The sequence below is a fragment of the Hypanus sabinus genome, chromosome 12 (assembly GCF_030144855.1).
Source record: "Hypanus sabinus isolate sHypSab1 chromosome 12, sHypSab1.hap1, whole genome shotgun sequence".
Classification (NCBI taxonomy): Eukaryota; Metazoa; Chordata; class Chondrichthyes; order Myliobatiformes; family Dasyatidae; genus Hypanus; species Hypanus sabinus.
In genome coordinates this window covers 91,010,632-91,032,581 of record NC_082717.1, presented here as the reverse complement: position 1 = coordinate 91,032,581, position 21,950 = coordinate 91,010,632, and the positions used below count along the sequence as shown (strand labels likewise).

The 21,950-nt window shown below is 46.6% G+C and overlaps 1 protein-coding gene and 3 non-coding genes across 4 annotated transcripts in view; all 4 read left to right on the top strand.

Moving 5' to 3' along the window:
- The window catches only part of snx5 (sorting nexin 5), a 72,901-nt gene that overhangs the window by 18,031 nt on the left and 32,920 nt on the right, over positions 1–21,950 (top strand). The gene's annotated exons all lie outside the window — the stretch shown is intronic.
- LOC132403345 (U5 spliceosomal RNA) lies at positions 6,801–6,915 on the top strand. Its single transcript, XR_009515251.1, has one exon. It is a non-coding gene; the product is annotated as a U5 spliceosomal RNA (small nuclear RNA).
- On the top strand, positions 10,433–10,546 carry LOC132403337 (U5 spliceosomal RNA). The gene has a single exon (XR_009515244.1). It is a non-coding gene; the product is annotated as a U5 spliceosomal RNA (small nuclear RNA).
- Positions 13,896–14,009, top strand: LOC132403341 (U5 spliceosomal RNA). The gene has a single exon (XR_009515247.1). It is a non-coding gene; the product is annotated as a U5 spliceosomal RNA (small nuclear RNA).

The following is a 21,950-nucleotide window of genomic DNA, read 5'->3' as shown; positions in this document are numbered from 1 at the left end:
AACTGAACAAACGCACTGTCTTTCACAGTGAGATTCGACACCAAACATGTTACTTGTTTTCGGTAGATGTGTCCTGTGCATGTGCAGTAGGAGGAGATTCGCCAAAATATTCATCTTAATTTGGACAGAGATATTTTTTAAAACACCTGGTGTGGACACCTATCATTTTTACGTGAAACCGGCGTTTTCAAAATTATCCGGTCTAGTGTGGACATAGCATGAGTGAGGTTTTCTCTTTAGAGTGGAGGATGAGAGGTGGCTTGGTAGATGTGTACATGATGATAAAAGGCATTAGAGTGGACAGCCAGAGACTTACTCTGCAGGGTAAAAATTCCTAATATCAGGGGGCGTAATTTAAGGTGATTGGAGGAAAGTGTGGGGTGGATGTCAGAGGTAAGTTCTTTACACAGAGTGGTGGTTGTGTGAGTGGTGGTAGAAGCAGATACATTAGGGACATTTAAGAAACTCTTAGATAGGCACATGTGATAGAAAAATGAAGGGTTATGTAGGAGGGAAGGGTTAGATAGGTTAAAAGATTGGCACAACTTCATAGGCCTGAGGTCTGTAGTGTGCCATAATGTTCTGTGTTTGTTAGCCAGGGACACCAAACAGGTTTATTGCCATTGGCATAAAAGATTGTCACAGGAAAGCAATCTCCATCATCAGGGACCCCCACCACCCAAGACACGCTCCATTCGCACTGCTGCTTTCAGGAGCAGGGGAGAGGAGTCTCTGATCCCACACCACCAGGTTCAGGAACAGCTGTTCCCCCTCAACCATCAAGCTCCTGAAACAGAGGGGAAAACTTCACTCGCTGCATCATTGAAATATTCCCACAACCTATGGACTCGCTTTCAAGAGCTCTTTATCTTAAGTTGTTGATATTTATCGTTATTATTTCTTTCGTCTTCTATTTGCACAGTTTGTGCATTTTGCACTCTGGTGGAACGCCCAAGTCGGTACAGTCTTTCACGGGTTATGGGCATTATTCCACAATGGATTTATTGAGTGTGCTTGTGAGTAAATGACTCTCAGGTTGTAAGTGGTGACATATGTGTAGTTCGATAATAAATTTACTTTGAAATGTGTTGTTTTACAGCAGCAGTACAGTGTAGTCCATAAATTCAAGAAACTGTAACACAAAATAAGTGAATGGTGGTGACTGTGGGTTCAATGTGCTGGAATCTGTCAGTGTAGGTGGTGACATTCCAGTCCTCTTCAGTATATGCATGGAATACATTAAGTTCACAGGAAAAGTATGTGCTGTTGTCTGCTTTAGCATGCAATCCCTGCCACAACCGATCTATAGTTTGGGACTTGATTTTCGGACTGGTATTGTCTCTTGGTGTCCCTGATAGCTTAAAGGAAGCATTGTCTTGATTTCTGGTAAGGTCAGATCATCTTATTTGAAAGGTGCCTTGTGTAGCTGGATCCTGGACTTCCTGTCAGATCGCCATCAGGTGGTAAGAGTGGGCTCCCTCACCTCTGCCCCTCTAACCCTCAACACAGGAACCCCTCAAGGGTGTGTCCTCCTTTACTCTCAGTATACCCATCACCGTGTCACCACCCACAGCTCCGATCTGCTAATTAAATTTACATTGATTGGCCCAATCTCAAATAATAACGAGGCAGCCTACAAGAAGTCATCACCCTGACACAGTGGTGTCAAGAAAACAATCTCTCCCTCAATGTCGCAAAACAAAGGAGCTGGTTGTGGATTACAGGAGGAATGGAGACAGGCTAACCCCTACTGACATCAATGGATCTGGGGTCGAGAGAGTGAACAGCTTTAAGTTCCTCAGCATCCACATCACCGAGGACCTCACGTGGTCTGTACATACCGCTGTGTGGTGAAAAAGCACAACAGCGCCTCCTTCACCTCAGACGGTTGAAGAAGTTTGGTGTGGGCCCCCAAATCCTAAGGACTTTCTACAGGGGCACGATTGAGAGCATCCTGACTGGCTCTGCATCACTGCCTGGTATGGGAACTGTATTTCCCTCAATCACAGGACTCTGCAGAGAGTGGTGTGGACAGCCCAGCACATCTGCAGATGTGAACTTCCCACTATTCAAGACACTTCCAAAGACAGGTGTGAAAAACAGCCCAAAGGATCATTGGGGACCTGAGTCACCCCAACCACAAACTGTTCCAGCTGCTACTATCCGGGAAGCAGTATCATAGCATAAAAGCCGGGATCAACAGGCTCCAGGACAGCTTCATCCACCAGGCCATCAGACTGACAGTTGTATTTCTATGTTATATTGACTGTCCTGGTGTAGGTACTATTCATTATAAATAACTATAAATTGCACATTTAGACAGAGACATAACAGAGATTTCTACTCCGTGTATATGAAGGATGCAAGTAATAAAGTCAGTTCAATGCCTAGACTTCTGTAGGGAGTGGATCTCCTGGTTCACCCATGGTTTCCAGTTTTGCAGCACCTAGATTGTCCTCTTTGGTACACAGTCCTCCGCACGCTTACTGAGAAAGCCTGGGATGCTGTTATCGCTCGGGCAGCTGCGGAGTCGTTACTGACTCAGAGCAGCACCGTGCTACTTTCTGTAGTGGGCCTTCCTGTTTCAGTTTCAGTTTGTGTGCTGGCGGAGGAGCTGATTTACCCGGGGGGGGGGGGGGGGGGCAGTCCGTGTCTTTGATGGTTGGGACTCTGGTGGAACGGGAGACATGCTGGTAGTGTTTTTGGTAATACACTGTTGAATTTGGCCTGGTTATCATCAGCAGTGAAGAGAGCTCAGGATTTCCTGTTTAAAGACCATTGACCAGAGAGCACAGTGCTTTGAGTGCAGGCTTCATGTCTGCCTGTGGTGGACGCAGACCGTCGTCAGCATAGTTGATCTTAGACAGGAAGTGCGGACAACTGTTAGATATTCCAGGCTGGCCGAGCAAGGACTCAGCAGGATAGTCACATTTGAGCACCACATTGATTAGGAGGCAAACCTCTCTGTTAGCCTGAGGACACTGTATGGTCCATTAGGTGAATTATGAAGCCCTGGGTTGTACAGCTCAGTTGGGTGAAGTGGCTGGAAGCCATGTTTTGAAGAGACGTAGCACCCAGTTCTCTCTGGTTGTTCAGTCTAGCTGTTCTATGTTGTTCTCGATGCCCCCAACCCCTAAGGACTTTCTACAGGGGAACAATTGAGAGCATCCTGACTGGCTGCATCACTGCCTTGTATGGGAACTGTACCTCCCTCAATCACAGGACTCTGCAGAGAGTGGTGTTGACAGCCCAGTGCATCTGTAGTTGTGAACTTCCCACTATTCGGGACATTTACAGGTGTGTAAAAAGGGCCTGAAGGATCATTGGGGACCTGAGTCACCACAACCACAATCTATTCCAGCTGCTACCATCCAGGAAACGGTACCGCAGCGTAAAGGCCAGGACCAACAGGCTCCAGGACAGCTTCTTCCACCAGGCCATCAGACTGATTAATACATGCTGATACAACTGTATTTCTATGTTCTATTGACTATCCTGTTGTACATACTAATTATAAATTATTGTAACTGCACATTTAGACAGACGTAATGTAAAGATTTTTACTCATGTATACGAAGGATGTAAGTAATCAACCAGTTCGACATGTAGCCCCATCATCAAGGACCGCCCCCCCCCCCCCCCCCCATCCAGGCCATGCTGCCATCGGGCAGGAGGTACAGGAGCCTTGGGTCCCAACACCACCAAGTTTAGGAACCATTATTACCTTCAACCATCAGGCTCCTGAACCAGAGTGGATAACTTCACTCACCTCAACACTGACATGACTCTTTCAAGGACTCCATAACTCAATATTATTTATATACTTTTTTTATTATTTACTCATTGGTTGTCAGCCTTCGTTATTTATAGTTTTTCATAAATACTGTATTTTCTGGTAAACGCTTGTAAGAAAATGAATCGAGGTAGGATTTGGCAATGTATACCGTACTTTGGTAACAAGGTTACTTTGAGTATTAGTGCTGCTTTGGTTGTCAACACTGTTCGCTTACGAAGCAGACGGTTGCTGTTTCAAAGTGCATGCCTTGTTGCGTCAGCCTTCAAGCATTCTACCGCCTGATAACTTGGCATGTTCTGACCCGTCACAGTGCCTGCAAAATAGGGCTGTTGTGCCTTCAACACCAAGCACTGCTCTTCACCCGAGTGTGTAAGGGTCTGGAACAGCTCAAGTGGGTGGTAATCTACCTGATCATCACTTCCCTTCCCCCACCCCACGTATTTAAATCTACAGTGCGGACAACTTCAAACAGTGAGCTACCACTCCGTGTTATAAGAGAATTGAAAACCTTGTTGAATTTTGGAATTGCTCTGTCTATACACACAGCCAGTTAACCTGATGTCCCGTCCCACCCCCCCCCCCCCAGCTCAACCCCATTCTCTCCACTCAACCAATCTTCCAGTGCCACGCTTGGAAAGGTGTAGGTTTCGAGATGCAGCTCAGTACCAAGGCCTTCTCATGCCCCCTTCGAGCTCTCCTAAGTCCTTTCTTTAGCTCCTTCCTGGCTACCCTATATTTCTCATAAGCCCCTCCTACTTCCTGCTTCTTATTTCTAACATATGCTTCTTTTTTCCTCTTGATGAGTTGCCTCATGTGTTTTGTCAGCCACGGTTCCCTTTTCCTACCATTTTTTCCTTGCCTCAGTGGGACAAACCTATCCTGAACCCAGCTCAACTGGTCCCTAAACTTCTCCCACATTACTTCTGTGCTTTCCCCTTTGAACATCTGTTTCCAATTTACTCTCGCTAGTTCCTGCCTCATCCCTTCAAAGTTAGCCCTTCCCCAGTTAAGCACTTTACCATTTTGTCTGATTTTATCCCTTTCCATAGCTATGCTGAAGCTAAGGGAGTTGTGGTCACTCTCACCAAAATGCTCCCCCACCAAGAGGTCTGTCAACCTGACCAGGTTCATTACCCAGAACTAGATCCAGTATCACCTCTCCTCTCGTCGGCTGGTCCACATACTGTGTCAGGAATCCTTCTTGAACACACCTAACAAATTCAGCCCCATCTATCCCCCTTGCACTCGGGGTGCCAGTCAATATGAGGGAAGTTGAAATCACCCATAACTACTACCCTGTATTTCCTGCACCATTCTAAAATCTCCCTACTTATCTGCTCCTCGGTGTTCTGAGGGCTATTTGGGAGCCTATAGACTACTCCCAGCACAGTGATTGATCCCTTCCTATTTCAGACTTCCACCCAGACCGATTCAGTGGACACTCCCTTTGCAGCATCCTCCCTTTCTATAGATGTGATACTATCCCTGACCAGCAATGCCACTGCCCCCCCTTTCTACCCCCCATCCTATTCCTTTTAAAACACCTGAACCCCAGGACCTGCATCATCCAATCCTGTCCTTCGTCCAATCAAGTTTCAGTAATGGCCACAACATCGTGGTTCCATGTACTAATCCATGCTCTAAGTTCATCCTCCTTGTTCCTAATACTCCTAGCATTGAAATAGACACATTTCAACCCCTTTAACTAGCGACAATTATATTCCGTCCCCTGCCTGTCCTTCCTCATCAACTCAGAACTCTTAGCATCATGTCCTTGTCCTTCTACCTTAATCCCTGCACTCACATTCTGATTCCCATCCCCTTGCCAAACCAGTTTAAGCCCTCCCCAACAGCTCTATCAAACCTGCCTGCCAGGATATTGGTCCCCCTGGGATTCAAGTGCAACCCGTCCTTTTTGTACAGGTCACACCCGCCCCAAAAGAGGTCCCAATGATCCAGAAATCTGAATCCCTGCCCCCTGCTCCAATCCCTCAGCCACACATTTATCCTTCACCTCATTATAGTCTTATTCTCACTGTCGCGTGGCACAGGCAGTAATCCCGAGATTACTACCTTTGGGGTCCTGCTTTTCAACTTCCTTCCTAACTCTGTCAGGACCTCTTCCTTTTTCCTACCTATGTCATTGATACCAATAGGTACCACGACCTCTGGCTGTTCTCCCTCCCACCGCAGGATATCTTGGACACGATCAGAAACATCCCGGACCCTGGCACCTGGGAGGCAAACTACCATCCGAATTTCTTTCCTGTGTCCACAGAATCGCCTGTCTGAACCCCTGACTATAGAGTCCCCTATCACTACTGCCTTCCTCTTCCTTTCCCTACCCTTCTGAGCTACAGGGCCAGAGTCTGTACCAGAGGCACGGCCACTGTCGCTTCCCCTAGGTAGGCTGTCCCCCTCAACAGTACTCAAACAGGAGTACTTATTGTCAAGGGGTACAGCCACAGGGGTACTCTCTGGTACCTGTCTCTTCCCCTTCCCTCTCCTGACTGTGACCCATTTCTCTGTCCTGGAGTGACCACCTGCCTGTGACTCCTCTCTATCACCTCCTCACTCTCCCTGACCAGACAAAGGTCATCGAGTTGCATCTCCAGTTCCTTAACACGGTCCCTTAGGAGTTGCATCTCGATGCACCGGGTGCAGATGTGGCCGACCGGGACGCCGGGAGACTCCAGGGTCTCCCACATCTGACACCGAGCACAGAAAACTAGCCCCACACACATACTACCACCTTTTGCAATCAACAACTGCCTCGCCTCATCCCGTTACCGCCGAAGCCTGTTGAGCCAAAGCCCTTTCACTCTGATGCCTCTCACTCCGCTGCCCACTGGATATGGCTGCCTTCTTTTTAAACTGTTTGTGCTCAACTGGCTGACGTCACGTGCCTGCGCAGTCTGGCCTCTCTCTTCCCCCGAGAACTCAAAATGTCTTCCCGCTGGAAATCCTTAGGTGCTCTCCCGCTGCCTTCTTGTTCCAAACCAGTTCACTGTGCTTTCTCTTCAGATCGAATAAATCTTTGGCCTTTTACTAAAGATTTCCGTGGAGAGGAACGCTCAGAGTCTCAGGCAATTTTTTTCACAATTTCTTACGTGAAAAGCAGATGTGATTTACTGTTCACCTGCATGGTGCTTCTTAGATTTGAGTGTGGAATGAAGTGTCTTGACTCACTTGTGGACATTCCACACACCTTGGGCTTTGTCCAAAGCTGGTTGGTCTTCCAGTACAAGGAGTGAACGAACCTTTCTGACATATTACGGGCTGCGTAGGTGTACGTTGGTCAGACTGCTGTGAGCAGTTTGTTTGATGGCTCTGGTCCTGTCCTCGCTGGAGTGGGGATCTCTTTGAAACCTATCAGATATTGAAAGGCCTAGAATCTAGGTCATGGAGAGTCTCCACGACCTGGACTTGAACTAGAGGACATAGCCACAAAATACAATGATGTCTCTTTAGAACAAAGAGAAGAAGGAATTTCTTTAGCCAGAGGGTGATGAATCTGAAGAATTCATTAACCCTATCCTTGTTATATGTGGGGGATATGTTCCTTGCAGTCGACGCATAATGCGAATAATTAGTTAAATGGTGAAAATCGGGATGCATTCCAGAGGGCTTCCTAAGTGTGTTTTATCTGTAATTTATTCACATTTTCATACCAATACGACACAAAAACAGTACCACAAGGCAACATTCATATTATATTTCATCAATTTAAGGTATTATTCAATGTAATAAATCATTAAGTTAACATACTAGGGTGTACAGTACTCACCAATAGTGGCAGGTGTGTTCGCTCTGGGAGATGAGCGGTTGTTGTGGTGTCGGGCAGCTTTACGTGGATAAGGTGGATGGTTGTGATTGTCGGGATCATATCAAGCACAGCAAGGGGAGAAGGAAGAACTCTCAGAACTGCTGTCAGCCGGAGATGACACCGGTTTGAAGAAAGTGGTGAGGGTTGTTTGCTTGGCAGCACTCGGTTTTTCAGCGTAAATTTGCTTGTGGGGAAGAAGGGTTGATGGCAGGGAATGACTGAAGTGCTGACTCCGTTCTAAACGTGGGTCCATGTCCATCGCCATCTGTGCCAAGTGTTCCGACTTCCACCAATCCCTCACCGTTGGCAAATCCCGAGATTTTCAAAATCCTCTGTTGTTTGCAGCATCTGAGAGATAATTTGCCGTTTAAAAAAAAAATGCCTTGAATGTGGATCACATCTTGGTCAAGCGGTTGAATCAGCGATATTGTGTTAGGCGGCAGGAAACACACTGTTATATTAGGATGAATACTGTCCAAATGTTTAGGATGGGCTGCCGCATTGTCAAGCAACAGAAGAACTTTAAAGGCAAGATTCTGTTCCCAGTGGTAGTGTCCCAGAGCTGTATTATCTTCACCTGATGCCACGCTGTTAATAATCTCCAACTTTTTTTCAAGTGTTAAAGCGGTTCTCTGCCTCACGGCTGATGGCCCAAGACTTGGCGTCGGACACCTAGGAGGGACAATTAAGTATTTCAAGCACAAAATCACTGCAACGTAGGTAAAACCAACAAAAGTTTCAGAGCGCGAGATTGCACACCCACACCTTGCCAAAACCAATGCGAGACTGGCAGGAGTGAGATTGTGAGGCGTGCGCACCTGACTTGTATTGGCGGAAAAGCAGTGCTCCTCACATAACTGAGAGTTTTGAACGCATATGAGGAGACGTTGGTAGCAATAGGTTCCTCACATAACTGTGAATCCGTATTGTCTGAAGAAGCATATAACGAGGATAGGGTGTGCTACAAAGGGCTGTGGAAGTCAAGTCATTATGTATATTTAAAACAAAAGCTGATAGGTTCTTGATTGGTAAAGTGTCAAAGTTTATGGGGAGAAGGCAGGAGAATGGGGTTGAGAGGGAAAATAATCAGCCATGATGGAGCAGACTTGATGGGTCAAATGGCCGTGTTTCTGCCTGTGTCTTATGGTCTTCGGGGTTACATTGAAGCTTGCTGTGGCCAAAGCAAGTATTTCATGGCAATGCCCTGTCTAAAGCCCTTCTAACACTGGACATTGAGGAGCTAGTTCCTGTGTACAATAAAACATTACTGAAAGCATTAACTGTGTCATATAAGAATGAAAGAGGTTGTGTGGTTTATTCTTGTAGTTTTTATTCTGGGTAAGGGAGGGGGTATAGAGGGTGCATGTGATTGCTGAAAGTGGATGATCAGCAGATATTGCAGGTCAAATCTCTGCAGCCCAGGCTGAACGATGGAGTTTTGTTCTGCAGGAGAGTGAAGGGTTAAACCCCGCAGGAAGGAAAGAGAGCTGAGCTCAGGTCAGAGCAGCCATGAGTTTACTGAAGGGGGTTAGGTACGAGGGGCCAAATGGCCTCTGCTTGCACCTGGTCTGAGTGTTGCCACCATTTCCCATTTTGGGCTGTCAATGTGGGCTGTTGTAATGGGTGACACATATTGTTCATATAAACTGTTGGACATTATTCACAAACAGTCTTTCAGTTGTGTTCACTTTAGGAGCCGGTGTCGTAGTGACGTCAGTGTAAGGTGACTGCTTTTGCTTTGTTGGGCCATGGCTTTTGTTAAGCACATAAAACTAATCTCGTGTTTTATTCACAAAATGCTACACTAGCACGTCAAGATGGCCCAATAGGAAGGCAGCCGACTGGCACATTCCAGGCTACAGGCTGAGGGACTCACTGAAACTCACTGCAGGGGCTCGAGGAAGGACAACAGTGTAGGGTTCATCCACTACAGGAAAGAGGGGGGTCAGGTCGGTGGGGAAGCCCCACAATTAATGTAATAGTGAAACACCCCAGGGGGTCACATGAGTGGCAACAGTCCTATTGGTTTTAATGAATGGAATTGAACACTCGGTAACACATTGACTGTGAATGTAACAATGAAAAGGTATTGCATCGTGTATGCTTGTAATTTTTCATTACAAGGAGTTTATTTTGATCAAAAGGATTCTAATTTACACTTTCCCCCTGAGTATCACGTTCTGATCCTGGTTTTGTTCTCCGTAAAATACGACACACTAGGGAAAAAACCACTGGAAGTTCAGTCACTAACAAGAGAAAATCTGCAGACGCTGGAAACCCGAGCAACAGACACAAAATGCTGGAGGAACTCAGCAGGACGGGCAGCATCTGTGGAAAAGTGTACAGTCGATGTTTCGGGCCGAGACCCTTCGGCAGGAGTGGAGGGAAAAAGATGTCAGAGTTAGAGGGGGGAGGGGAGAATAAACACAAGGTGAGAGGTGATGGGGGGAAGTTGGTGAAAGGTAAAGGGCCGGAGAAGGGGCAATCTGATGGGACAGGACATGGGGGGTAAGGGAAGGGGAATAGCGGAGGGAGGCGAGCAGATGGGAACGGAGAGCAGTGAAGTTCAGGCTGCGCATGCTCGCCCGCCCCTCATTTACATACCAGAATGCTTTGCGCCAATGCGCAGGAATAATAATTCCTCTTTTGATTTGTTCGCGTTTGTACAAAATCCTTTTACTGCTCTGAGAAGATTTGTTAAAGTGTTGTTTCTGTTCCGTTGTGATTCTGGTGACAAATGTAGCGGGTCGCATTAACTTTAGAGGGGTAGGGGGTGTGTGGGGAGAGAATGGCGACGGCTGATTGTCAGTTCACTCTGGTTTCTCTTCAGATCGAATAAATCTTTCGCCTTTTACTAAAGATTTCCGTGGAGAGGAACGCTCAGAGTCTCGGGCAATTTTTTGTTGCCCTGCGCAAGCGGGGCTTGTTAATCACCAAAAATAGATAGCGATAGGTGTTGCACTCGTTGGAATTGAATCCTATTAGGTTGGATGGTGGGTTCTCCAAACACCTTGGGGTCTACCCGGGGCTTGTTGCTCTTCCAGCACAAGAACTGAACTAATCTTTCCGACGTGTTATCACTCAAGCTGTTCAAGAATTATCCTACGGATGAAAAAATTAACAGACGAGAAGCGTTGATGTCATTCTAAATTAGTGGAACTCTCATTGAAACCTATAGGATATTGAACATCTCAGAATCTACGTCATGGAGAGTCTCCACAACCTGGACTTGAACTAGAGGACATAGCCACAAAATACAATGATGTCTCTTTAGAACAGAGATGAAAAGGAATTTCTTTAGCCAGAGGATGAAGAATCACTATCACTAATCACTACAATGGGGTGTGGAGACCAAGTCATTGGGTATATTAAAGCAAAAGTTCAATTCAAGAATTGGTAAAGTGACAGTTTATGGGGAGAAGGCAGGTGAATGGGGTTGAGAGGGAAAATAATCAGCCATGATGGAGCAGACTTGATGGGTCAAAAGGCCGTGTTTCTGCCTGTGTCTTATGGTCTTCGGGGTTACATTGAAGCTTGCTGTGGCCAAAGCAAGTATTTCATGGCAATGCCCTGTCTAAAGCCCTTCTAACACTGGACATTGAGGAGCTAGTTCCTGTGTACAATAAAACATTACTGAAAGCATTAACTGTGTCGTATAAGAATGAAAGAGGTTGTGTGGTTTATTCTTGTAGTTTTTATTCTGGGTAAGGGAGGGGGTATAGAGGGTGCATGTGATTGCTGAAAGTGGATGATCAGCAGATATTGCAGGTAAAATCTTTGCAGCCCAGGCTGAATGGTGGAGTTTTGGTCTCCAGGAGTGTGAAGGGTTATGCTGAGCCAGAAGGAAAGAGCTGAGGTCAGGTCAGAGCAGCCATGAGTTTACTGAAGGTGGTCAGGCACGAGGGGCCAAATGGCCTCCACTTTCTCCTTGTTTTATGGTCTGAGTGTTGCCGCCATTTCCCATTTTGGGCTGAGAGTGTGGGCTGGTGTAATGGGTGACACATATCATTCATAATAGAAACTGTTAGAAATTATTCACAAACACTGTCTTTGAGTTGTGTTCACTTCAGGAGCCGGCATCTGATGTAGTGACGTCAGTGTAAGGTGACTGCTTTTGCTTTGTTGGTAATGGCCGTGGCTTCTGTAAAGCACATAAATCCTGCACTAGTATATCAAGGAGGCCCTAGAGAAATGCTGCTGACTGGCACATTCCAGGCTACGGGCTGAGGGACTCAGTTGAAACCTGGTGCAGCCTCTGCAAGGACAACAGTGTAGGGTTCATCGACCCTACACTAAAAGAGTGGGGCCCGGTCGGTGAGGAAGCCCCACAATTAATGTAATAGTGAAACACCCCAGGGGCCACATCAGTGGCAACAGTCCTATTGGTTTTAATGAATGGAATTGAACACTCTGTAACACATTGACTGTGAATGTAACAATGAAAAGGTATTGCACAGTTTTTTCTTGTAATTTTCATATAAATGAAATGAAATTTTTCATTCCACTTATTCAGAAAGTCAGAAGGCATTCTATTCAGGGAAGTTTGGCCAGGTGGATTCAGAATTGGCTTGCCTGCAGAAAGCAGAGGGTCTTGGTGGAGACAGTACATTCGGATTGGAGGGTTGTGACTAGTGGTGTCTCACAAGGATTGGTTCTGGGACCTCCACTTTTCGTTATTTTTATTAACGACCTGGATGAGGGGGTAGAAGAGTGGATTGACAAGTTTGCAGACAACAAAGGTTGGTGGTGTTGTGGATAGTGTAGAGGATTGTCGATTGCAGAGAGACATTGATAGGATGCAGAAATGGGCTGAGAAGTAGCAGATGGAGTTCAACCCAGAGAAACCCAGAGTTTTTTTTACAAAGTAAATGGCAGGATACTTGGTAGTGTGGAGGAGCAGAGGGATCTGGAGGTACATGTCCACAGATCCCTGAAAGTTGCCTGTCAGGTAGATAGGGTAGTTAAGAAAGCTTATGGGGTGTTAGCTTTCATAAGTCAAGGGATGGAGTTTAAGAGACGCGATGTAATGCTCTATAAAACTCTTGTTAGGCCACACTTGGATTACTGTGTCCAGTTCTGGTTGTCTCACTATAGGAAAGATGTGGAAGCATTGGAAAGGGTACAGAGGAGATTTACCAGGATGCTGCCTGGTTTAGAGAGTATGGATTATGATCAGAGATTAAGGGAGCTAGGGCTTTACTCTTTGGAGAGGAGGAGGGTGAGAGGAGACATGATAGAGGTGTACAATATATTAAGAGGCATAGATAGAGTGGACAGCCAGAGCCTCTTCCCCGGGGCACTTCTGCTAAATACAAGAGGACATGGCTTTAAGGTAAGGGGTGTGAAGTTCAAAGGGGAAGGTTAGAGGAATGTTTTTGACTCGGTGGTTGGGGAGTGGAATGCACTGCCTGAGTCAGTGGGGGAGGCAGATAGACTAGTGAAATTTAAGAGACTACTAGACAGGTATATGGAGGAATTTAAGATGGGGAGTTATATAGGAGGCAGGGTTTAAGGGTCAGGACAACACTGTGGGCCGAAGGGCCTGTACTGCGCTGTACTATTCTATGTTTTATGTAAATATAGTTTATTTTGATTTTTTTAAAATTCTAATTTACAGTATCTGCACTCTCCCCGAGTATCACGTTCTGATCCTGGTTTTGTTCTCCGTAAAATACGACACACTAGGGAAAAAACCACTGGAAGTTCAGTCACTAACAAGAGAAAATCTGCAGACGCTGGAAACCCGAGCAACAGACACAAAATGCTGGAGGAACTCAGCAGGACGGGCAGCATCTGTGGAAAAGTGTACAGTCGATGTTTCGGGCCGAGACCCTTCGGCAGGAGTGGAGGGAAAAAGATGTCAGAGTTAGAGGGGGGAGGGGAGAATAAACACAAGGTGAGAGGTGATGGGGGGAAGTTGGTGAAAGGTAAAGGGCCGGAGAAGGGGCAATCTGATGGGACAGGACATGGGGGGTAAGGGAAGGGGAATAGCGGAGGGAGGCGAGCAGATGGGAACGGAGAGCAGTGAAGTTCAGGCTGCACATGCTCGCCCGCCCCTCATTTACATACCAGAATGCTTTGCGCCAATGCGCAGGAATAATAATTCCTCTTTTGATTTGCTCGCGTTTGTACAAAATCCTTTTACTGCTCTGAGAAGATTTGTTAAAGTGTTGTTTCTGTTCCGTTGTGATTCTGGTGACAAATGTAGCGGGTCGCATTAACTTTAGAGGGGTAGGGGGTGTGTGGGGAGAGAATGGCGACGGCTGATTGTCAGTTCTCTGGTTTCTCTTCAGATCGAATAAATCTTTCGCCTTTTACTAAAGATTTCCGTGGAGAGGAACGCTCAGAGTCTCGGGCAATTTTTTGTTGCCCTGCGCAAGCGGGGCTTGTTAATCACCAAAAATAGACGTTATATTATGGGTGTAATGTGCCCGCTGATGTTTATTGCTCGTTTACGTGATCGTACCGGGCCGCCAGTACTCCTTCCAGGTGGGGCGACTCCTCTCCTGTGTTCACACCGAACACAGCCTCCGGTGGAGATTAGGAGACCTCTTGGCCGAGCGCAGAACAAGTGGGATCTCCCATCCACTGTCATGAGGTCACACTCAGGTTGGAGAAACAGCGCCTCATGTTCCACTTGGGCAGCCTCCAACCCCGGGGACGCACACCGAGACCAACAACCGGTACTGCTGGCAGACGTTCAACTCGGTGAAAGACGCTCTTTGGTCAGCCCGAAACTTGATGGTCTACCAGCACATGGAGATGTCCGTGGGGGAATGCTGCCGACTGGCACACTCTCGGCTGAGGGACGCACTCAAACTCAGTGCAGCCACCGCAAGGGCCCGGTGGGGAAGGACCACAGTCTAGGGTCCTTCCCCCGTGGGGTATACCCCCTGAATGTAAATATGAAAGAACAAAGTGCCACGTGACTGGCAAAACATTAGAACTTTGAAAATGTAAAGACAGTAATGGTACCAACTGTAACTAATTGACGGTCTTTGAATGGTTATTGTATATAATTTTATTTTGGAATAAAGTATATTTTGTTTAATTTTTAAAAAATGAATATCGATTTCTCAAATTTTCAGTAATGCCCTCAACCACCGTCACGATTCCCTATTCCCTTTTCCCCCTCTCCCCTTATCCCCTTGCCCACACACCTCTGGTTCTCCTCCCCCCTTTTCTTTCTTCCTGGGTCTTCTGTCTCTATTACCAATTACCTTCCCAGCTTTTTCCTTATGAAGGGTTTTGGCCCGAAACATCGTCACTACCTCCTCCCATAGATGCTGTCTGGCCTGCTGAGTTCTGCCAGGATTTTGTGTTATTTATTTATTTATTCCCAGCTCTTTACTTCATTCCTCCCCCCTGCTGCTCCAACTTTTTTTTTCCCACCAGTCCTGCCAAAGGGTTTTGGCCCAAAATGCCAACTGTACATTTTTTCATAGATGCTGCCTGGCCTGCAGCATTTTGTGTATGTTACCCAAGATACATCTTTGGAATGTGGGAGTCAACCCGCAGAGCCATGGGGAGATTGGTACAAATTTCTTACAGACAATGGCGGTAATGGAACTCAAGTGTTGACAAAGTGTATTTAGATATATGCAAAGTGAATGGCTGTGAAGAGCTGACTGATCTACTACTAGTGTGGCACCCTGGCCCCACCCCCCCACTGGCATCAGGAGATCTCTGCGTAAAGCCTGATCCCTGGAGGAGAAGTCGCCGCCGTTGTCTCTTGGTTATTCAAACAACAACACACACAAAATGCTGGTGGAGCGCAGCAGGCCAGGCAGCATCTATAGGGAGAAGCGCTGTCGACGTTTTGGGCCGAGACCCTTCGTCAGGACTAACTGAAAGAAAAGATAGGAAATTTGAAAGAAGGAGGGGGAGGGGAAAATGCAAAATGATAGGAGAAGACTGGAGGGGGAGGGATGAAGCTGAGAGCCAGAAAGGTGATTGGCAAAAGTGATACAGAGCTGGAGAAGGGAGAGGATCATGGGACGGGAGGCCTAGGGAGAAAGAAAGGAGGACGGGAGCACCAGATGGAGATGGAGAACAGGCAGAGTGATGGGCAGAGAGAGAGAAAAGGAGGGGGAAAAAACTAATTTTATCAGGAATGGGGTAAGAAGGGGAGGAGGGGCATTAACGGAAGTTAGAGAAGTCAATGTTCATGCCATCAGGTTGGAGGCTACCCAGCCGGTATATAAGGTGTTGTTCCTCCAACCTGAGTGTGGATTCATCTTGACAGTAGAGGAGGCCATGGATAGACATATCAGAATGGGAATGGGACGTGGAATTAAAATGTGTGGCCACTGGGAGATCCTGCTTTCTCTGGCGGACAGAGCGTAGGTGTTCAGCGAAATGACCTTCCAGTCTGCGCCAGGTCTCACCGATATATAAAAGGCCAGCCATATATCCTAAACGATTTTTTTTGTATTTATCCCCTATTCCACTGCTAAGATGAGCAGGATTAGTGATTTCGATGAGAATAAGCTACTTGGGTAACAGTGGGTTTTTGTTTTGATGGCAAAGTTGGCTGCGTCAGGTCTCACCAATATATAAAAGGCCACACCGGGAGCACTGGACGCAGTATACCACACCAGCCGACTCACAGGTGAAGTGTCGCCTCACCTGGAAGGACTGTCTGGGGCCCTGAATGGTGGTGAGGGAGGAAGTGTAAGGGCAGGTGTAGCACTTGTTCCACTGACAAGGATAAGTGCCAGGAGGGAGATCGGTGGGAAGGGATGGGGGGGACGAGTGGACAAGGGAGTCGAGTAGGGAGCGATCCCTGCGAAAAGCAGAAGTGGGGGGGGGGGGAGGGAAAGATATGCTTGGTAGTGGGATCCCGTTGGAGGTGGCAGAAGTTGGAGAATTATACGTTGCATGGAATATGTTGGAGAATTACGTATAATTACATACATTTTGTGTGTGTTGGTTGAATTTCCAGCATCTGCAGATTTCCTCGTGTTTGCCTCTTGGTTGTTGGAAGTTCACAAAGCTCCCGAACGCGGGGAATTAGAGGCCGAGCTGGAATCATCCGACTTTGGTCTCTGCTCCACCTTCGAAGGCTAGCAACAGCTATGGATGAGGCTGGGATGTCCTGGCAACAGACCAGCTTGAGCAAAGACTGGTGGCTGCCCCAGGGTCAGCGAGTTGTCGGTGTTTTCCAGAGTTGGAGCTTTAGCTGGCAGGAAGACCAGGGTCCGATAGCCCCCTGGGTGAGAGGTGAGGACTGGGTTGTTCTGCCGAGCGTTATGGGCGTGCTCTTGTTGATGCTGGAGTGTGCAGTGATGCGGTTGGACCCCACCCAGCACACCCCGGGTTTGTCGTTTCTTAACGCAAGTGATGATGCATCTCAGTGTTTAATTGTAGATGTGATAAATAAGCTTGAATCTGAACTTCATTCCAATGATGCCACAAATATGTGAGGAGGTGTAGAAAGATGCACGCAATTGTTTGTTTCCTCTCAACAGCTGTGGCTCTGTAAAAAGACCAGTATAGTTCTCCAGTCCTTACTCCTTCTCCACATCTTCCTAAACATGGCAACACACACAAAATGCTGGTGGAACACAGCAGGCCAGGCAGCATCTATAGGGAGGAGCGCCGTCGACGTTTCGGGCCGAGACCCTTCGTCAGGACTAACTGAAAGGAAAGATAGTAAGAGATTTGAAAGTAGTGGGGGGAGGGGGAAATGCAAAATAATAGGAGAAGACCGGAGGGGGTGGGATGAAGCTAAGAGCTGGAAAGGTGATTGGCAAAAGGGATACAGAGCTGGAGAAGGGAAAAGATCATGGGACGGGAGCACTAGAGGGAGATGGAGAACAAGCAGAGTGATGAGCAGAGAGAAAAAAAAGGGAGGGGAAAAAATATATATCAGGGATGGGGTAAGAAGGGGAGGAGGGGCATTAACGGAAGTTAGAGAAGTCAATGTTCATGCCATCAGGTTGGAGGCTACCCAGCCGGTATATAAGGTGTTGTTCCTCCAACCTGAGTGTGGCTTCATCTCAACAGTAGAGGAAGCCATGGATAGACATATCAGAATGGGAATGGGACATGGAATTAAAACGTGTGGCCACTGGGAGATCCTGCTTTCTCTGGCGGACAGAGTGTAGATGTTCAGTGAAACGGTCTCCCAGTCTGCATCGGGTCTCACCGATATATAAAAGGCCAGCCATATATCCTAAACATGATTTTTTTGTATTTGAGAAGCAAGTACTGAATCCCCCATTCCACTGCTAAGATAGGCAGGATTAGTGATTTCGATGAGAATAAGCTACTTGGGTAACAATGGGTTTTTGTTTTGATGGCAAAGTTGAGATGACTTTACCAAAATGGCATGGTTGCATGGCAATTAGCATATCACTTTACAGTGATAAGGGTTCCATTTCTGTCATTTTCTGTAAGAAATTTGTACCCATCTCCCCGTGGCTCTGCAGGTTGACTCCCACATTCCAAGGACATATGAAACTGTCTGATTTCCTTGACTCTGTAAGGAGTACACACTCTGGTCCCGCCAAACCCATGAGATTGAGACTGCTCTCCCACCCCAAACCCCGGTCTGTGTGGAATTTGCTACCCTGTACAACTTGGTGCATGCGATTAAAGGGATTCCATTTATGAATCTTAAGTAAAGAAAAGAAAGGGAAAAACAAAGGGTCCATTAAACAGTCAAACGGGCATGGATTGGAGCTCAACTCTTCTGAAAGTCACACACATCCACCGATCCTCAGTTGGCCCCGGCACCATCGAATCACGGTCCCCACCGGGTCGAGCCCTCGACCGGTTTGCTACAGTGTCGTCTCTCTCCATCTCCTGCCGACCCAGGACCCAGCTCACATTCCAAAGCACTGGTTTTCTCTAACCATAACACAGAAAGCCTCACGTGATGCAGAAAGACCATTGCGTGAGCAGTGAAACCCTTCCCAGGGTGTTATGGGTAGTTTTACGGTGAGTGAGATGAGGGCATGCGATGTCAGTGCTGGAAGCGTGGTGACACTTGCTCCCTGCCCAGCACAATCGTCGCTGAAACAACTCATTTCACTGTTTTACTGTCCACGTGATAAATAAAGATAATCTTTATCTCTGGAGTCAGAAAGAGGCCCTTCAGCCCACTGAGTCTGTGCTGGAAATTGAGCACCTGTTAATCCAGCATACATCTTGTTTTATTCCCCACACTTTCCCATCAACTGCCTGCAGGTCCAGGCCATCTTCTGGGTGTGGGCAGAGGCAAGATTTGATTTTTAAACACATTTTCCTTTACAGTGGATTACATTATGCTGAGAGATCTTTCCCTGAGGTCAGGCAGCCATTGATGCCTCGGCTTGTCAGCTTTAGAGGCCTGGAGTCGATCCTGACCCTCGGTGCTTGATCTTTCATCCTGTGCACCCGGGCTTGATGGAAGAATGAGTGAGGGAGGAGTGGCTGAGCACTTTATGCCCTTGAGTTTAGGAGAGATTTGGTAGAGGTATATAAAATTGTGATGGGTGTAGATGAGATGAATACAAGCAGGCTTTTTCCCTGAGGTTGGGTGAGACTGGAAGCAGAGGTCATGGGTTAAGGGTGAAAGATGAAATGTTTGAGGGGAACATGAGAAACCTGGTGAGAGAGTGGAGCCAGCTGCCAGTGGAAGTGATGCATGTGGGTTTGATCGCAACATTCAAGAGAAGTTTGGAAAGGTACAGGTGGCCCCCGTTTTTCGAGTGTTCACTTTACGACAGCTCGCTGTTATGAAAGACCTACATTGGTACCTGATTTTGCTAACCAAACAGGATTTTTGCTTTTATGAAAAAAAGACGCCCACTTTATACGTTTGTTTACCCCAAGAAAGACTACCATGATTGTGAAGCCTTGTGCGGGCAGTTGTGTGCGTAGGCCTGTACGAGTGCTCGCGTGTATGTGCTGATTTCAGCTCACTGTCTTTCAGATTTTGATAAGTGAAAGTACATTGTGATACAATATTTCTATTTTATATAGGCTGTGTATTTATCATATCATTCCTGCTTTTACTACATGTTAGTGTTATTTTAGGTTTTTTGTGTTATTTGGTATGATATGGTAGGTTATTTTTTGGGACTGCGAACGCTCAAAAATTTTTCCCATATAAATTATTGGTAATCGCTTCTTCGATAACGGGGGAAACCTGTATTTGGATGGGAAGGATATAGAGGGATCTGGTCCAAAAGCACGTCAGTGGAGCTAGGCACAATAAGAGGGGCCAAAGGGCCTTTTCTGTGCTGTGGTGCTCTGTCTCTGACACGAGTAGGTTGAGGAGTACAGGGAAATGGAAGTCGGGGAGGTGCTGGGGTCCTGTAGCCCAGATGCAGGCTTTGCAGCCCACCAAGGCTATGCTAACCACTAAGGACCCATTTCCACTAATCCCGTGTTCCTTACTCTCTGGGCTGGATTCTTCCACTCACCCATATACTCGCAGTGCACCATCGAGAGCTGGGAGGTGCCTGATGAGTCAAATGGCCGCCTAAGGATACAACAATATCTAAACACTTACATGAACATGACCCAAACAATACTTTCCCAGCAGCTCAGTCGACCCTGATTGGTGATGTCCCCAGAGACCCAGACACCGAAGGAGAGATGTTTTGTTCTCCTGATCTCGGAGTTAGTTCAGTTGTGTGACGAATTGGAGTTATGGCAGGCAAGTCAGAATCGGGTTTATTATCACCGGCACGTGACGTGAAATTTGTTAACTTAGCAGCAGCGGTTCAATGCAATACATAATGTAGAAGAGAAAAAATAATAAAATAAAAATAATAATCAATTACAGTTTACGTATATTGAATAGATTAAAATATGTGCAAAAACCAGAAATGCTGTATTTTTTTTAAAAGGTGAGGCAGTTTCCAAGGGTCCATTTAGGAATCGGATGGCAGAGGGGAAGATTCTGTTCCTCAATCACTGAGTGTGTGCCTTCATATGGAGGTCCTCAGCAATGGACATTGCCTTTCCGAGACACTGCTCCCTGAAGATATACTGGGCATGCTAGTACCCAAGATGGAGCTGACTGGATTTACAACCCTCTGCAGCTTCTTTTGGTCCTGTGGAGTCACCCACCCCCCACCCCCATACCAGACGGTGATGCAGCCTGTCAGAATGCTCTCCACGGTACATCTGTAGAAGTTTTTGAGTGTATTTGTTGACAAGCCAATGAAGCAAGGAGGCTGTCTTGCCTCCTTGTGGAACAGCAGTGCAGCTGGCTGGCTAGTATAAGTAAATGAAGATGAGCTTGGTTTCCTGGCACCTGAAATTCTAACGGTAATGATTATAGGTCCCATAATTTCAGTTACTTGCACATTGTGTTTTATAGAATTGCTTTTATATTTACTTATTGTTTTTTATGTTGCTGCATCAGATCCCGAGTAACAATCATCTTGTTCTCCTTTACACTCGTGCACTGTAGAATGACAATGAACAAGCTAGACCGAGAAACAGCTTCCATCATCAAGGGCCCCCACCATCCAGCCCACGCTGTCTCCTCACTGCTGCCATCAGGAAGGAGGTATAGGATCCTCAGGTCCCACACCACCAAGTTCAGGAGTAGTTATCACCCCTCAACCATCAGGCTGCTGATCTGGTGTGGATAACTTCACTCACCTGAACTCGGAACTGATTCCACAATCTATGGACTCACTCTCACAGTCTATACAACTCATGTTCTCAATCTTACTTATTAATATTTGTTTTTATTTGCACATTGTCATCTTTTGCACGAGGTTGTGTGTAGTTTTTCATTGTTTCTATTGTGTTTCATTGTACCTACTGTGAATGTACACAAGGAAATGAATCTCAGGGTAGTATATGATACTCTGATAATGAATTTACTTTCATTTAAACTTTGGTATTACTGTAGAAGTGATTACGTTGCTGTTCTGGGTCTTATTGCCTCTGAGTGACCTGGGGTGGTGTGGATAACAGTGATCTTTCAGAGCATGTTACAGCCTCTCTGTGGTATCTGATGCTTGGCCTGGGGTTGCCCCATGAATATGACACAGGATAGGTGGTGCAGGTGTGTATGTTGGTCCTGGGGTTCAATTGAAATGGTGCTTTTTGCAGAACCATTTTGGAGCTTTAGGCCTCTCAGGCATTTGCAGTGATAGGAAACTACAGTAGAAAGCTATTGCTTTTCCAGAGTAAACTGTTGTTATATTTGCAATGTTACAAATTCACATTGCTTCCATTTTCAAGTCCCAGATCTGGCTCACTAGATGTTGGCTCGATTCTCCAGGCTCCTGTGCTCTTTTTAAAAGACATGGGTCTCTTATCAGCACTCCTTTTAAATGTACAGGGTTCAGTGGAATGTTACTGTTTTTAATTTCA